General features: G+C 36.1%; 1 protein-coding gene across 6 annotated transcripts in view; it reads right to left on the reverse strand.

Annotated features, from left to right (window-relative positions):
* The window catches only part of SLC16A7 (solute carrier family 16 member 7), an 83786-nt gene that overhangs the window by 40227 nt on the left and 25848 nt on the right, over positions 1 to 17711 (reverse strand). The window lies entirely within an intron of this gene.

The following is a 17711-nucleotide window of genomic DNA, read 5'->3' on the forward strand; positions in this document are numbered from 1 at the left end:
GGGATTTTCTTTTGTGGAGAACAGGAAGACGCGGAAAGGCTCTGACTGAAGGGATCAAGAGAGCTTGTTCTTTGCTTTTAGCTCTAACCACTCAGTTCTGGAGGCAAGGTATCTCCTAATGAGCTCTGGTACCTAAAAGAACTGGCTAATCATCCTGAACGAGGAAAATACTCTCCATTTTGCCTGAATGTCTGTATCCAGTGACTGCGGGGTATGCGAGAAATGAAGCCCAGGTAGATGAAAGATACACTCAGAATCTGACTTTACTGCCTTTTTTCCACTAGGGTCGAACCTGCAGCACAAATACACCCTATGTGAGACCAAAACTGCCAAAATGGGCCCAGGCTATTTAGCATTTCGGAGAGCTGCTGGTTTTTGTAAAGTTTCTCCAACAGGCTTGAATCAAAGAGCCATGTCTGTGAATGCTTTCCAGACATTTATGTGACAATAAAATTAATTATATATATAGTTTGTTAGATTAAATTGTATTTATGGGGCATATGTTAGGATTTACTAACATTTACTAAGGATTTTTGCTAGAAGTCTAAGCAAATCTTTAAAAAAGAAAAAAAACCAAAATCACTAGCCTTACTTAATTTTAAAGTCCATTTCACTTCAGTCTTTAATAGCACAATATCCAACAATATTAAAACATATTACTACAGGTATTTTAAGTATAAAGCTATAGCTTATTGAGAAAAAAACAAACTTTTTTTTGCTTGAAGAGGAGATGAAGGAACTAGTTCTAAATATTCTCATGTATGAAACAAACACGGAGTTGTTCAGCCCATCCATACTTTACAGTTAAGAAGCAATATTGTAGTATGCTTGTCATCCCACTGAGGCAGTAACAAGATGGTGTGGGAAACTAATAGCCCCTCACACATCCAAAGCAGGTATATTAATATCATTCTTCCAAATACCTAGGAGGCTGGCAGAGGCAGGCTCTGTGGAGGCAAGCAGAAAGGAGGCAAAGGCACATGTTGCAAGACAAAAATAAATGAACAATCCCAATAACTTTCTTTCTTCTTAGGGTCTGGCATTGTAGCGGGCTGATCCGTAGTAACAGCATCAGCTGAGCAGATAATTGGATGTAAAAGCAAAACCTGTTTACGGAGTTAAACAAGGACGATTAGAGATGTGAGTTCCTGATGGCTGCGGGAATAATGAGAGGTCTAATTCACTTTTACCAAGAAGACTGGAATAAAAGCACATGTCTTGTAATTCCTTCTTCCTGTTTGAGGACTCAAATAGGATTACTGAGACAGAAGTGAGCCCTGTAAGATATTGCCCTATAAAAAGCAAAAATGTATAAATTATGCTGTGAGAGTGTAATTAAAATCCCATTTGCACTAAGGCCCTATTTCATCACCATTTAAACAGAGGCTGAGGCCAAAAGCTATTACTAAGCCAGTCACTGAAGTCAGGTTTTTACAGAACTGGAACCCCCATCTGAAAATATTACATTGAAACTATACCGGAATAGTTACATCATTGAAATCAGATTCTGAGCACTGCTGAGTCACTAGTGAGATGGCTAATATTATTTGTCAAAACTAATATCAATGCAGCATTTATAATTCACTGGAGGGTTTTGGGTTTTTTTGGGGGGGAGTTATTTTTTTTTTAACCTCCCATGTTGTGCTGCCACATTCTCCTGGGAAACCATAATCTGTATTCACAATGACAGTCATGGGTTGGACTTCCATTCATCATGTCTTCTGTTATTACTTTTTTCCACTGATTTTAAGGGAAACCTAAATGACTGGCTTACTCTGGATGACTAAATGCCTAGACGTGAAGTGAAGTGAAATGAATTCCAACCAAAGTGACTGCAATTCTGTTTTAATTACTTCAAAATAGCAGTCAATAGAAAATCTAGCCTGAAGAGGCTGGCACTCCACCCAAATTGAAGTGCACTGAAATGAAATGTTGATGGCTAAATTGAAAATGCCAGTGATCCAGTCTGAAGAATTAACCAGTTTTAACAATAAGTTGATTGAGGTTGATGAAAAATTCTGCATACCTGGAAAAAAAAAACCCCATCATACTAATCAACCTTTCAAAAAAACCCAAACCAAAACTTTGTTGTGCCATTAAAGAACTAGTTTTAATAAGCTCAGCTAAACCTGTCCTTCATAACTCAAAGCGTTGGCTCCCCACACTGCAAGAATATTGATCTACTTATTCATTTTTAACCACTCGTACCACCCTTTAAATTCTAGAAGTGCTCCCTCATATTTAACTATGGTAGTTACCAGCTTTACAACCTGTTGTATAAGCTTATTGTTTTAACTCTGTGTAGACCAATTTTGAACCATATTTGTTAATGTAAGCCTTTTCAGTACATCAGCACACTCATCTTCTTTGAAATTCACATTGAGTGAATATTATAAAAAAAGAAGAATACCTGGAATAACGAAAGTCATGTAAATCTGGAGCCATATGCTTGATACATATTTTTAAGAGTTCTGATGTTTGGAAGATGGGGAGTTATATTTTCACTTATTTGTAGTATTTTATAAATGGAAGAACTAAGGTTTCAAGTCAGTGTTAATAGAGTTGTCTGCACAGCTGCTGCACATTGCTTGAAAAATAAATAGCATAATCTTTCCAAAGCAGCAGATTTTCCATTATCAATAATAACAGATATTCATTTTAATATCATTCTCTCAATACTAAGCTGCAGAAAAAAAATATCAATGATGGGAAAAGCTAGTCTATTCTTAGGCTGTGCTATTAGTTAAGGTTCTCAAAATCAAAATTAATGTCTTTTTACATAAACATATAATTTGGAAGTGGCAATGTTTAATTCATTTATTGCTGAAGATAATATTCACATCCATTTACCAGCTTAATATTTGACGTTATGAAGACGCAATAGATTCCAATTCAAATTCTGCTGACATTAATTTCTGTAAACTTTATCAGTTACTCTGTGCTCTTGAGATTAGAATCCAACCCCTGGCTGTCTTCTCTACTTCACTATTACGGCCCAGTGTACTTTCTGTTTATGTCCCACCACTCGCCTAAATCCTGGCCTGGAAGCGCCATCTCACACATACTGGGAAAATATTTTTCTTCTATTTTCGTGAAGCACATGACTCCCATGGGTGGAAATAGTTACGAATGCTTAAGTCTCAGTGACAACTACTTAGATTATGTAATAGGAAGTAAACTGATCTGGATTCTGTTCCTAAGAGCATATGACTGGAAACACAAAACAAGCCAAGGCTGGAAAATAACTCCAGACAGCAAAAGCTCATACGGGGTTCACATTTCATCTATTCCTGCCACTCTGGAAATTGTTCCTAGTTTAAGAAATATTTTCTGTATTGTTAGTAAAATGGAAAAAGTTAGGAACACTTCTGATGACATAGAGACTTCTAGAAGTTTGAACTGGGAAATCTAATGAATTATGAATTATCTGTTAGCAAAGCTACAGTTAACTTATGTATTATATAGAAAATTACATAAATAAGGGAAAAAGGAAATGGGCAGAACAACCACAACTTTCAGTGAGGAAAATAGCTTTTAAAAGAAATTACTTGGGAGCCATTGTATCTTAGAAAAGCCAGAAGAGTTTCTGCAGTTGTAGGTATCCAGTCTAAAAAACTCCCCAGGATTTAGGTCATAAGTAAGAAGCTATTCGGTTAATGTAGATTTTAAAAGCTGTGTGAGAGTAGAGCAAGTAAGCCATCTATTTGTATGAAATAAAATTAAAAACATACAGCTAAGTCAAACTGCAAAATCCAGTCAATACAGCTGTGCCTGTAAAGGCTTGATGTTAGCTCTTTCTGCCAGTGAAAGTTAAAATGTAAGCCACTGATTCCAAGCACAATATAGCCAAAAGATAATTAATCCAGAGGTCCTTCCAGAATTACTGAAACATATTAGGTCAGTAGAAAGAAAGAAAGAAAGAAGAAAGAATGAACAAATGAACTTCATCTGCCTTAACAGAATTTAGTAGAGGTGAAAGCTTTTTATACTTTTACAGAAAATGTTTTTAGAACTGAATCAGTGTGGCTTCATAAAACAAAGTGGAAGAATTCTAAAAATGTCAACATTTTTCTCACAGACATAGTCTACCTGAGAGTTTTCTCAAGTCAGAGACATTAATTTTCATTTTATTAATCTTATGACCAGTGATACCCATGGCTCTGAAAAAGCCAAACATGACAGCAAGGTATGTTCCTCACTCCAACTGTCTCCAGTTCCAGACAGATAGATCGTCACGCAGATATGCTAACACAGTGCTCGTGTTTGGGGCCATGCAGGGGCCATCCTTGAAGATGCACTTGCCATTTCTTAAGTACACAAATCAGATTTTAATAGCACCTTGAGGACTGTGCAGGGGAAGGTAACATCTCTAACCACTTAGCATTGAAGTAGACAGTATGTCCAGCACACTCAACTTTCAGCCTTTCTTATGCTGATATTTATGCTGGTAAAAGATTGTAAACAAATTTCTGTTCTTGTTTGATAGTCTGTAAATTTGAGCAGACAGCTAAACAAATGGGCAGGTATATATTTACACGGGACAGTGTCGTACTATGCAGATATTCATGCTATCTCTTGACGGCTAAACGTGGCTAGTAGGAGTTGAATAGCTGTGTTAGCTCAGTATCCCATCGAGGCAACTTAGATCTACTCAGGTATGATGGCATTGTGCTACATAAAATAAGTACATGTATGATGATTATTTGTCCAGTCTGGAACATGATGATCAAAGATTCATTTGAAGTATGTACCAAAACTAATATAATTTAGGCAATGGCAATGTTTTAGCATAAACAAATACAGGGAAGGAAGAAGTTATGATTGTATTTGATTTCCATGGGAAGGAAGAGGATGTTTAATTACAAACTTACTATGTACTTTGTCCAAGTGTTAATAAGGTGACCTGCCGATCTGTATACAAAACAACTTTAAAGACCAAGATGGTTTAATCAAATTCTGATGTGTACTCCTCCACCCATTGTGAGAAATTGGACATGGGGAGATCAAAAAACCTCTCTTGCCTATTATGGAGGACACTTTTTCCTAACACAGTGCACAAAACCCAAAGAGTACAACATACTGCTGTACCTCTCAGCAATGCTACAGCTAAAACAATCTTCAACTAATTTGCAACAGGCTTTAGAATTCATCAAGAGTTTAATATAAATCATATTGTTTATACATGTATCATTTGCAAACTTTTTTATTAAATCCCCACCGAACATCCAGAATACACACATGAAGCCTGTGGTTCTGCTCTGGCACAGCAGCACTGAAAAGTTGTTTAGTGCTTATCAATACACTCAAAGAGATGAAGAGATGACCAACCACTGAAGGATGCAAGAGAAGTGCTACATCATTCTGAAACTCCTCCCCTCTCATGTTGACATCAGGAATTTCTGAAGAATCTAGAAATACAATTTTTTTTTCCATATTTTTTTCACATTTACCATATTTGAATCTCCCATTATAGATTTTCCATTTAATCCCAGCACTATGCATTTACCTTATACAACATCCATTTCCCCAATTTACAGTATGGAACACAAGCCTTCTGGAACACAAGCCTTTTGACCAGAACTTACCAGCTATCTTAGCCTGTTACGAAAGTGCTCCTTTCAAACATTAAGACAAGAGGAATTCCTTTTCTTACTACAAATGGATGACCCAAATAGGCCACTTTCTGCATTGCAGACCCAAAAAGTAAACCTGAAAACCGAAGTCCTGAACTGCAGCAGCCTGCTAATTACGCAATATGAGCTTGCTATTGCAATAGTTCTGGTTTAACTGGTAAATTACTCATTTTTGACAGAGAACATGGAGTAGCATTGCTTCATTGCTCAAAAGTAACCTCATAAATTCACAAGTTGCACTTCTGATATATGCTGGACTAACTGTAAAACTTCTCCCACATACCAAAGTGCTTTGCTTTACAAAACCCTTCTTTGCCAAAACTACACCAAAGTAAACAGACTCGCAAGCATTAGCTTTTACATTTCTGTATCATCACAAGAAAAGCTTTACACTTCAGCTTATTCTCCTGTGAACGGAGATAACATAACACTCATTATTCTCGTTATTGAGAATCTAGATCAAAATATTTCAAATCCTCAAAATTTCACTATAGTAGCTGCAATAGAAACAGCAGTACAGTTTACATAAATACATAGCAAATGAGACAAGAAATATAAAGATCTCTGTGGTATTTGCATGCTTCCAATTAACAAAAGGGCACAGTAAAAATATTCACAGAAGAGACTAGTTAAATCATATTTACCTGGAAGCTTAATAAATCAAGAGCAAGCCATATTGAATGTAGGGCAATGAGCGCATCAATCTAAGCAATGACTCTGTTGTCCCTCTCAGGACAGAAGTTTAATCAGCTCAGAGGCAAAAAATTGAGTCGTATTTTTCCTTGTGAAAAGCAGATACATACATTTGCTTTTTATCTTATGATTTATACTGAAGGCCCACTTACACATAAAACCAGTTTAGCCCAACTTTCTACATGTAAAATTGTTCATAATGTGTAAAAACATGTACAGCACACTCCACATATCTATTCATTTTGTCTTGGTAACAAGACAAGGAAGCAGCAGCGGAGTTTTGTAAATCTCAAGGTTTTCCTTGAGAAAGCAATACAATGCTGGGATTCATGGCCTACGAGCCTTGTAGTCCACTGAAGATTACTCTTTCAGTCTTCAAGACAATAATACTTTTCTTTGTGTACAAAACACCCAACTCTCAAGTTTATATGTTTTTCTAAAACCTTTAAAGTCATGTCTTTTAGTCATTTCTACTGAAGTCTATTATCCTATTATCCTACCTATGCATAGGTATGCATAGGCCATGCATAGACTTCCTATACATAGACTTTTACTTTTACACACAGCCCAACTGACTTCAAAGGGGCTTAGATGGATTTGAACTACAAATCTGTATTTCTAATTGTCATTTAGCTAGATCCTTTCTCAGTCAATAGTTGCAGATGAAACAACAACCACCTTCTGGGATGACTGGATTTAAGTAGGCTTTTTTTTTTTCTTTACAGTTTCTCCAAACACACTTTTCAATATTCCACGTATGGCTCAAAGTATTACTGGATGTACTGCCAGGTGATCCCAATGGGATGTTGTACTTGTTTTAAGCTGTTTTATTCAAGTACAAAATCTGTGTTCTGTTCAACCTTAGTATTATTATTCCCTTTTCACGATATTTTCATCTTGTATATTAAACATGGAATTTGGGTTTTGTTTTGTTTTTTTTTTCCCCTGTAAGTTATGTAGGGTGAGATTCATCTCTTCAGTCAACAAAATGTTTATACTAAGAGACAAAAGGTTGAGTAAAATGAACTCTGCCCTAACTCCAAAAAAATCTGTATGGCTTTCATGTATAGAAAAAGCATGGGTTGTTTCTTTTTCTCCCTCGTATAATTTACTGATTCAAAAACATGTCTGTAAAATGCTGCATACATTTATTGCACTGTTTACATGATAAAAGAAGCATATGATGGAAAAACATACCTAAGTTGCGGTTTTGTGCCTGTGCATCTCGGATGATGGTACAATGCATGTAAGTGGTAGTACCTATGAAATGAAATTTGAATGCACAGAATTTGTCATTTGCCCTTTGTGGGGAAATGTGTGATTGGCCTCTGCAGAGTAAAGCTGACTTTTAAAAGAGCACTGATAAACCTTGAATGTTTAGAAAGTGAAAAAGGACAGTAACAGAATGTACCTGTTCAGGTTTCCTGAGCAGATATCAGTGTGCAAAAGGATGAAGCAAATAGTGTTGTTTTCATCCCTAAAATGTGAATAAAGCTATGACTCATCTTCTTGGCAAAACAAAATAGGACTTTGAGGAGGAGTGCATGAGATGTCATCTAGCTCTGGCTATTTATGAGTTTTTCAATTGGCTCTCACACCTATCTGTTATGCATCAGACCTAAACCCACCTTGTAGGGTTAGCTGCAATCTATAAAGTCATGCATACATTTCCAGTACATATACATTACAAAATAGCTATTATTATGATAGCTGTGCATATTTCAAATGGCAAATTAACACAAAGTACTGCTTAATTTTCCATCAATCAAAGGAGAATCTTAATCTTTTCTAGCACCTTCCCTAAATAAAACTATTGTAGGATTTTTTCATATGCCAGTTCATAGATTTTTTACAATTATTTACATGAAAACAACATAGCAATGCAATGATGATGTACAAATTCTGTACATAACTGAATAAAATATTTTCTACTGTACACTCCTTCAGTCGTATTTCTGGAAGAGACAGAGTGGGGATTCTGTACATTACAATCTGCCAATTCAGTAAACCAGCAGAAATGCAACAGAACGGAATGCAAAAGTCTGGTTTTGAATGACAGCAAACTTTTATGTACTTCTGACACTTCTCACACCCCACATTTGCACATGCAGGTGGTGGTTTCTAACAAATGGATTGTTATGAATCTATCTCCCACAAAAAAAACTCCCTCAAACTTCATTTGGATTTGACAATTAATTCTGAACTGGAAAGCTGGCACAAAAAATCGTCCCACAAAAAGAAAAGATTAAACCTCTTTTAAATAGAACAGGTACTGTAATTCTTGAATTGTCCTTAGGTATAAAAGAAACAGATTGAAGCTCTGCACTCAGAATACTTCTTCAGTTACACTGAATTTGTACTATTAGAGCAGCCAGAGAGGTACAATATAGTTCTTAATAAGACAATTTGACCAAAATTGTGACCAGAAGCACTGTAAGAAAAGAAAGTGTAAATAAACAAACCGGCACTCCTGCCCTATAAAGTTGCATGCCCTCTATGATCCATAAGAAAACATATAAAACAAAGTACTCAAGTCCTTTGAGGCACATAGGATAAAATTACATGTAAAACAGATACTAAAGCAATACTTTGGTAGACTCAAGGGTAAGACTGAGTGATTAGTCATTACTTAATGCATAGCACATCTATTTCAGACCAGTGGCTGGATCACCTAATATAAATTGTGCTTTTATAAACACTCCTGTGTATCCTGATTTCTTAAAAGATCAAGAAAAAACCCTCTTGAAGAATATGTTTTATCTATCTGCATATTTCATTGCTATGGGCTGCTCCTAAGTAAGTGTTGTAAAAGGCTACTCTGACCATTACCTGAGCCTTGAATCACCCACGTTCACCCTCTTCAGAGCTTTTATGTCACTCACTGAAATTCACTGTATTTTGGCTTCTGCATGAGGAACACCTCCAAGGTCCATTAGACAAATACTTCAATACAACTACTCTAGAATCATTTAGGTTTTTCAAAAAAATTATAATAAAAGCATAATTATTTACAACTTAACACAGTTTGAAAGAAAAACTTTACAAAGAGTATCTTTCTCTAAAAACTTAAGAAAGTGAAATAGGACAATATCCTTTATGAATAATGATTATATAATGCCAAAAATCATTCAAAATTGTGAAAATGGCTTAGAAATAGTAATAATGTTGACATGAGCTAGACAATAAGGTTGCACTTGTGCCTCCTCCATAATTACATAAGGAAAAAATAAATTACAGTTACATATTTCACATACACTACATATCTACAAGTCTTTATGATGAAGATATGCATAGCTACGCCTTACTTGAAAATGATTACTGTTGTCTGTTAACAGAGCAAAGCCCTGGTTTATTTGCTCTAATATATCATACATACCTGCTCTGATGTGAAATAATGTAATATTACTCTACCGTTTGCTGCCAAGTAACTACAAAATCATTGTTAATTGCCAATAAAGCACTTGAAATAAAGTGCTTATTTAAGCAAAGCAAAGATGGCTCTAGGGCATATTTGCACCATGGGACTGGCATAAAATGGCTACTATACAATCCAAAATGGAGTCTTTATCCTTATCAATTACAAAGAAAGATGTATTTTATCAACAAATCGCTATCCAAAATAGTATTATTATGTGCATTCCAGGATATTACAGTTCACAGAAGAATGCGACATACAGATAAATTTGAATATAATAACTGGTGGTAGATTTTTGTTTCTTCTGGATATCAATGCTGAGTAGATGAATGTGAAACATACACAGCTATTCTGAAGTATGATGTTTATTTTACAAATAGGAGGATGTACCCAGGACAGGAAACATGAAACAGAGAGATGTATTAAGTCTTTCAAGGTGTACATGAGCTATTCCACCCTGGAGCATACTTCCACTCCTGTATGGGTTGATTGGTATATGTCAGGTTGAGTGATACATTTAATCCCTCCTTTTTTGCAATTTCTTGCTTTTAGTGGATTGAACAGAATTTATCCTTTCCTCTTAATGATGAATTTTTCATGATGTATATTTATGGTATGATTGCACCAATAATATTAAGTATACATCTGACTATTTTTAACTCCATGCCTGACATGGAATCATAGTCTTCCAGTCAAGGCAATGACTTAGGTTTCAGGTGACATGGACCCATTCTCTCATTCTGCATCAAACTTTTCTTGTAATTTTAGGCAAGCCTTTCATGCCTCAGTTCAACAAAGAGCTTAAGAACACGCATATACCCATTTTTATTTCAAACAAAACATTTAGGCTCAAGAGCTTGGCAAACTGGTTGTTGGTTACAGCTGTCTAATGTGTCTGCAGTGGAAAGACAATCAATTCAGGAAAACCTAACGTCTACATATCTACCTCCAAAGCAGCAATTTCTCCTGCTCAGGCTAAATTTTGTTAGCCAAATCTTCAGGAGCCAAGGAATACGAGATCATTGCCTCCCAAATAGAACAGTTTTATCAAGACTAACAATGTCCTCCTGAATAGTCTCACAAGTGAAGTACTCCCCTGAAATGGAAAATATGTTGGCTAGAATTTTCTTGGATAGAAAATTAACTTGAACGTTAGGTAATGTTCTGTTTATTGAGCAAGTGCTTGAAAAGGAAGTGCCAGTGTCACCTAACACAACCAACAGTGTGACACCCTATTGACCAGGTAAATCTCTAAAACTGTAGAACAGTCCAGACCTATCAAATGACCTCATGTTATTTACTTAACAGACCCTGATGGGAGTAAGGCATCCCACACAATCAAGGCTGGGGCACTCCTGACCACGCCAAGAAACAGAATGTTAACACTTTGATTCAACTAGGAAAAGAAATTTAAGGGGCTTCACTACCTTGCAGCAGCTCTTTGAGGTTTTGATTAATGAAGTTTATACATAAGCTTATATTTATTATCATGGATATATGAAGCTTGTATATCAAGCTTACATATGAAGCTTATACTCCTTTCCGTATCAAACTTTACTGTAGTGAATTGAGGGATGATGAGAACTGGCCAAATACATGTCTCTGATGAAAACAGCAATCAAGACCATTTTCTACAGCCATGAAAAGCTCTCCATCTAAGTGCCTATATACGATCAGTTTTATCATGTTTATTTTGTCCATTAAGGGAATTCAGCAATCAGTGGGACTGTTGTAGAATATATTGTCTATCAGTTTCTTCTTTCCTCTTTCAGTCTTCAGCGTGAGAGAATATATATGCTTCTCAATGGCAAGGTTTTAAACGCTGTATTATTTTTGCCCTTTAGAACTGCCTTTTGCACAAGCCCCTGTCAAAACCTATTTAACCTACCTGCATTTTTAAAGCATTTATCGCTGTGGCACTGCCCCCAGAGTGCCGTACAAAGATTACAAAACAACAGGCAGGCTACCTGCAGGTAGGCAGTGGAATCTATGTGTTCTGAGTGCTGTGATACCATGAAGTTTCTCTGGAACAATCAGGGGAGACAGAAAAAAATTAGGGTCTGCAAAAAACTTTCCAAAATGAGAGTGGTAGTGGGGCATCCCAAATTTCAAAACAATTTTTTATATTTATTTTTATTTATTTATTTTCCCATATTCACGGAAAAGCATCAAAGGTTTATTTATGCAAATAATCTGAACTCAGTGGGAAAAAGGGTATTTCAGAAACATTTGTTCCCACTCTCTCTTTCAAAAAGAAAAAAAAAAAACATACCAAAGAAAGATTTTTAAATGCAACTTTCTTATTTGGTCCAGCACACTCATTCAAGATTTATAGATGGATATATTTTGCAGGGCAAACAATAGCAAGTCTTTTTTTAGCTGAAAAAGAGATGAAAAGCATTAAAGTCAACATTTCAGATGAGGAGAATTTTTAGTGATATGAGAAACCATAAAAGATTAAAGCTAATGTTTCAGACTTTGCAAAAATATTCCCCTTTGTCTTCACTATAAACTTGGCAATTTCAATGCCAATCACATTTTTAATTGAGAGTGAGTGAAGCCCAGTAGCAGTGTTAATTTGCTGATTATATGATAGAAACAGCCTCTCTACAGTTCATCTCAGATTATTTCTCTCTTGTAGGCAAAGAAACGTATCTTTTTGATTATTCTGAATTCAACAGATTCCAATGTCCAAGTTCTTCTACTGGAAAAATATTACATCTTGATTTTGAAAATTTGAAATCATAATGTAGCAACAACCTCTTCCTTTTATTTGTTGCAAATGAAAGAAGCAATCCATAAGAAACCCAGTAGTCATCCTGAAATGTAAGGATTTAGTGGAAAAATTAAAATCAGTGCTGGTTTTGCTGTTACATGCCACTAAGCTGAAATCATATATGCAAAGTCCACACATTCAGCACTAGCCAACCTATTGTCTGTTTGTATTTTGCAGCATGAGCAAGTGCTTGTTAAAAGACATGGAAAGAGGAGCAGATTAGCATACTTTCTGTGCCAAAGTAGAATTTACTCATAAAAAAGAAAAAGTTGCCATAAACAAACCAGGAAAGCATTCTGGGGGATTAGCATGGCATGCATAGTGTTTTTTGAAGCCTCGATTGTATTTGTCATCCATTCTGCCTTCTGTATCATCACATTTATCTTATTTAAACTGTCTTTTATTTCTCCAATATTTTAATACCTGTGCTCACACTGAAGGATGCTGCAGGAGGACTCAGCTGAAATTTCAGGTGAAATGTTTGGCATCACAGCAGAACAAGGTCACCTTTTAGCCTCATGACAGGAGGTTTTGGTTCACCCTCACTGAGCCTGCCTGTACTATATTCTGAGTTAAGTCATGCAAGGAGGTGGGAAGGATTACGCAAGAAAATGTGGGCAGGCTCGGTAACGTGTATAACCATATGCACCTCTTAGAAAAGAAGGACTCGGCTCTCCCCTCTCAGTAGGGTTTGCTTCTCTCTGTGGTCTTTCAGCTGCCTCTTCCTTTCTGTTCTTTCCTAGTCAAGCCAGAGAAAAATTCTGTGCTTTCACACAAATAAATAAGGCATCTTTCTTTTGTGCTGAATAGCACAGTCACAGGTATTTTAAAAAACTATCTGTGGCTTGCTATCACCCTGCAGCACTTTTTCCGATAGCTGTTCTCGCCTCAGCTGACCAGCACAGAATGCCACAGCATTTCTGGAGAAAAACTGCCACGCCCAACAGCTTTTAACTGTGAAATCATTCAACAGATTTCGGAAAAAATGTAGATTGGGGCTAAACTGCTGGGTTTTATTTGATAGAATTTATCAACACAGAATTTCATGGAAATTCAACAGTTTATACTCTCTTCATCAAGTGGTCTGATTAAACACTAGTTTTAGGAGCAAATATAAAAAAATTCTATTCTCTGTAACTGTTTTCTTACTCTTTAGCTTGTTCCCTGGCATCCAGCATGCCCCCAGTTGTTTCTTTGCAATGATCAGATTCATTATTTCCTGCAAAAAATACAGGTGCATGGGCTTGATCCTCTTTTCCAATATATTGCTGGCCAACAGAGTAGTATGAGCACAGCAAAGATCAACTACAATGAAGAAAACACAGCAACAAAATTGGTTTTTATCTTAGAACAATCAGATCCTGAATCAAATTAGAGAGGAAGGACAGAGGAGTTTATAACTAGGCTCAGAGGATAGGAAAATCTACCATAAAAGTTTTTTCTTCCTTCAATTTCAGAGGTCTTATACACCAGAGGGGGGAAAAAGCGGGGAGAAGGGGGAAACCAACCCTACCAGTCTTTATTATTGGAACAAAATTATGTAAAACTTTTCACAGATTCCTTTAATAGCAGTTTCTAAGAATTAAATCTATATGAAACTGGGGCTTTGGATTTGTTTTTCCTCCAATGTTTCTCTGAGACAAAAGTCATATGAAATGTTAATATGATGCCAAAGTAGTTGAAGAAAAAGATATTGATTTAAATAAGTAAACAAACAAAATCAATATGATTCTAAAACCCTAGGAATAAATTCTCCAGACTCATGCTCTATTTGAAGCATGTCTGTCTCACCTGTGCATGCAAATAAAAAAAAAGCTGCTCTAGAAAAAAGAATTGCTCTCAACAGTTAAACTTTAAATAAGGACTCAGGATGATTTTTAAAATTTACCAGTTATTTAATGAATCTCAATTTCTGAGTAATCAACTCATACCATGACAAAAAAAAAGATTCATTTTCAGAAACTGCAGAAAACTTACACTGTGCAAAGTAACACAGTACAGTTAGGGCATAAGGCAACAGGAACCTGGTTCTGTGTATGCAAGGCACTGACCAAATTTCTCAAACAGAAAGTAATAAAATTCTATGTATTTTGAAAGCAAACACATCTGCATCTGTATAGGTCCCACCATCCTCTAATCTCAAACATTATAGGAGCTTTAGGCTTAAAGAAGACTTTTGACTCTATATGGGTTGAATATCCAGATTTCAGATTAATGCTGCCTAGGCCTGGCTTATTTCTGCCTGAGATTTTCTGGGCAGAAATACGAGCATCTGCTTTGTATGACAAAGAAGCCGTGAGTCTCAGGTACCGAGCTGCAGGAGACCACTGTGCATCCACAACAGACATCTCTGAGATTTCTGCATAATTGCCAAAAGTCCTAAAATTCTGACTTGAAAAGATTTCCAGATGAGAAACAAGGATCTGCACATCAGGGTACAAATATCTTCTAGATGTACTGAACTAAGACATAACCCAATTGCAGTGAAATACATAGATGAACACTTCCTCTATCTATTCTAATAGTTTGGATAATATTTATACACTTCATGTTATCATCTGTGTTTTAATTTGCTTCTGGCAATGTCATTTCCCATCATTCATCCTTTCTTCATCACTTTGTCATATAAGAAATAAATAGCATTTAGAAAGAATTATTTTTGCACTTTTTTCTGTTTTAATTCCTTATGGTTTCCTTTTACGAAGAGGCAAAAGAATCTTATTTAGAAATTATCTATTAATTCAGAACTCATCAAGCAGCAATGCTGTCCACTTCACTTTCCAATTTCAAAGCTAAAATTTTCTTTCTAAGGAAATATATGAAACGTCACCTTGATAATGCAAACGAAGAACAGGATCAGAGTATTTCATATCCGAGACATTGATTTATATGTAGCAAACCCAATTTAAGCATGTCACATATGATAGGTAGTATTTTATGAAACGTGAGCAACAGGGCAACTAAAACACAGTGACAAACATTGGAAATGTTGCCAAAAGGAACAAAACCAAACCAAACCAAACCAAAACCAGCCTTATTTTACTTTTATTCCATGCACCACACCTCAGAGATAACCCTGCATTTTACAAAACTTGTTGCAGGTCTGAAACCACAAAACCTTTTGCTACTACCTGACAGGGGTAATTAATGATCCATCAAAAATGACAAGGAAGTACATTTTATACTAACAGAGTAACAAGCTGAACCACCCTCAGCTGGCTGAATCCAGATAAATGAACCAAGTCATGCCATACTATGTCAAGGCTTAAATACAATTTTCCTACTTGCATGGCATGCCTGAGACAAATACAGCCTGAGGTTTCCAACAACAGACATGCTGTTATTATGGCAACTGCACAGGGTAATAAAAGAAACCTTGTGAAAATCACACGTGACAAAAGTTGAAAGGAAAGTCACAGTAAATAATTGCTTCCCTGAAGCTGGGCCTACTGCTATTCTTTCAAGTATTTCCAGGACTGTTTGTTAGTCTGTACCTTACATTGATTCCGCAATAAAATAATTTTTATTAGTATTACAGGTATGCACATGATATCAGATGCTGAAATGAGAATTTTGTAAAGCAGGCTTTAGGCTAGAAGAATGTATTGATATTTGATTATTATATCATGATAGCATCAATCTATTATCTTTAATGGACTTCATCCTCATATACAGGGTATAGGAGAGAAAGAAAGTTGGTTCTCTATTCATAAAGATGTTAGGATGATCAAAACCACGAAAAGGTAGATGCGTCTTTGGGACTTCCATGAAACAAAATTGCATTTTATCCCCATATCTGTTTAAATAAGTAAGGCCCTTCTGGCTATTAATATATAGATGCCTGAATTTGATGGAAGAAAGAGAAATCAAGATAAAAATAAAATAAAAAAAAAGAACAGGAGTTTAGAAGATGAAATTCAGCATAAAATATTTAGAGGAAATATGCTGATACAACAACAGGTTACTTTGGGGCAATATTAAAGTAATGCAAAGTAATTTTTGTAACTTGTAATGCTGTTAGACTTTTTCCCTGACATCTCCTTCCAGAAATACTGTCTATGAAGATAGGAGAATCTTCTGGAAATCTAGCACTTCTACATTGGATAAACCTTTCCAGTTCTGAGCAGCCAGAATCATGTTTGTACTGTTCATACTGTGCAACAAAAGAAAAAGATTAAGAAGTGACTAAATGTCAGTAGCTAGGCACTTCTGACTCATGCTACAGGCTCAGAAAAACCCTCTTTCCAGTGCATTACAGAGTCAACATATTTCAGCAATTGTAATACTCACCATGAATAAATGAACAAGCAATGTTCTGAAAGCAAGTTCAGATGCCGTCCTCATAAGCAATGAGGACACAGTGGAAGTAAGCCTTCGTGTGAAAGTACACCTCTCTCTTACCTGCCATTTTAAGATACCATGCTGAGATACCTCAGAGGTCAAGATCTGCTCACCAGTTTAAAATCAGCCCCAGACTCATCAGCAATGTTTTTTGTCTGATGTTCCATACACGTGGCCATCAGGATACAGACATCAGGATAGTGTGCACTTTATGTGGACAGTTCATGTCTCATATAAAAAGCCAATAAATACATCCATCCCTTCATGACACTGGCTTCTATTGCCAGGCACCCACCCACTGGGCTGTGTGGCATCTGGAAAAACAGATTTAGGAGTATCTTGGTTGGATGAGGACAACATGAATGTGTATTTAGATGAAGAGAAAGAGAGGGGAGAGAGAAACAGAACGTGCAAGAAGGAGTGAAGGAGAGAAGGAAAGGTGGATGAAGTGATAACTGAGAGAGAATAAAATTAATTGTTCTTCATTGAGTATTGGCAGACAAGGAAAAACAGTTTCAACTTCTTCCTTATTATGGTTAGCAGGGAAGGAGAGATGAGGAATTTATATTTAGCCAAAGAACTACATTTCCCTAGTGTCATAAGGAAATTAATGCGTACCTACTTTTCTATTAACTTAAGGTTAAATTGCCCTTCAGACACCTTTCTGGTAGAAATGAAATGCTCCTCAAGAATAGATATCAAATGTTACCCCAGTCTTTAGAAGCAACTTGGTGACTCAGCTGATAGGACAGTTGCAGTAACTAGCAAAGCTGCATTTCTGTCATTGATATATTTCGTTGTGATATGTATAATACTTCTATCTGTGAAGGATTTGCTTCTGTAATTTCTCTTC

Source organism: Buteo buteo, chromosome 28 (assembly GCF_964188355.1).
Source record: "Buteo buteo chromosome 28, bButBut1.hap1.1, whole genome shotgun sequence".
Taxonomy (NCBI): Eukaryota; Metazoa; Chordata; class Aves; order Accipitriformes; family Accipitridae; genus Buteo; species Buteo buteo.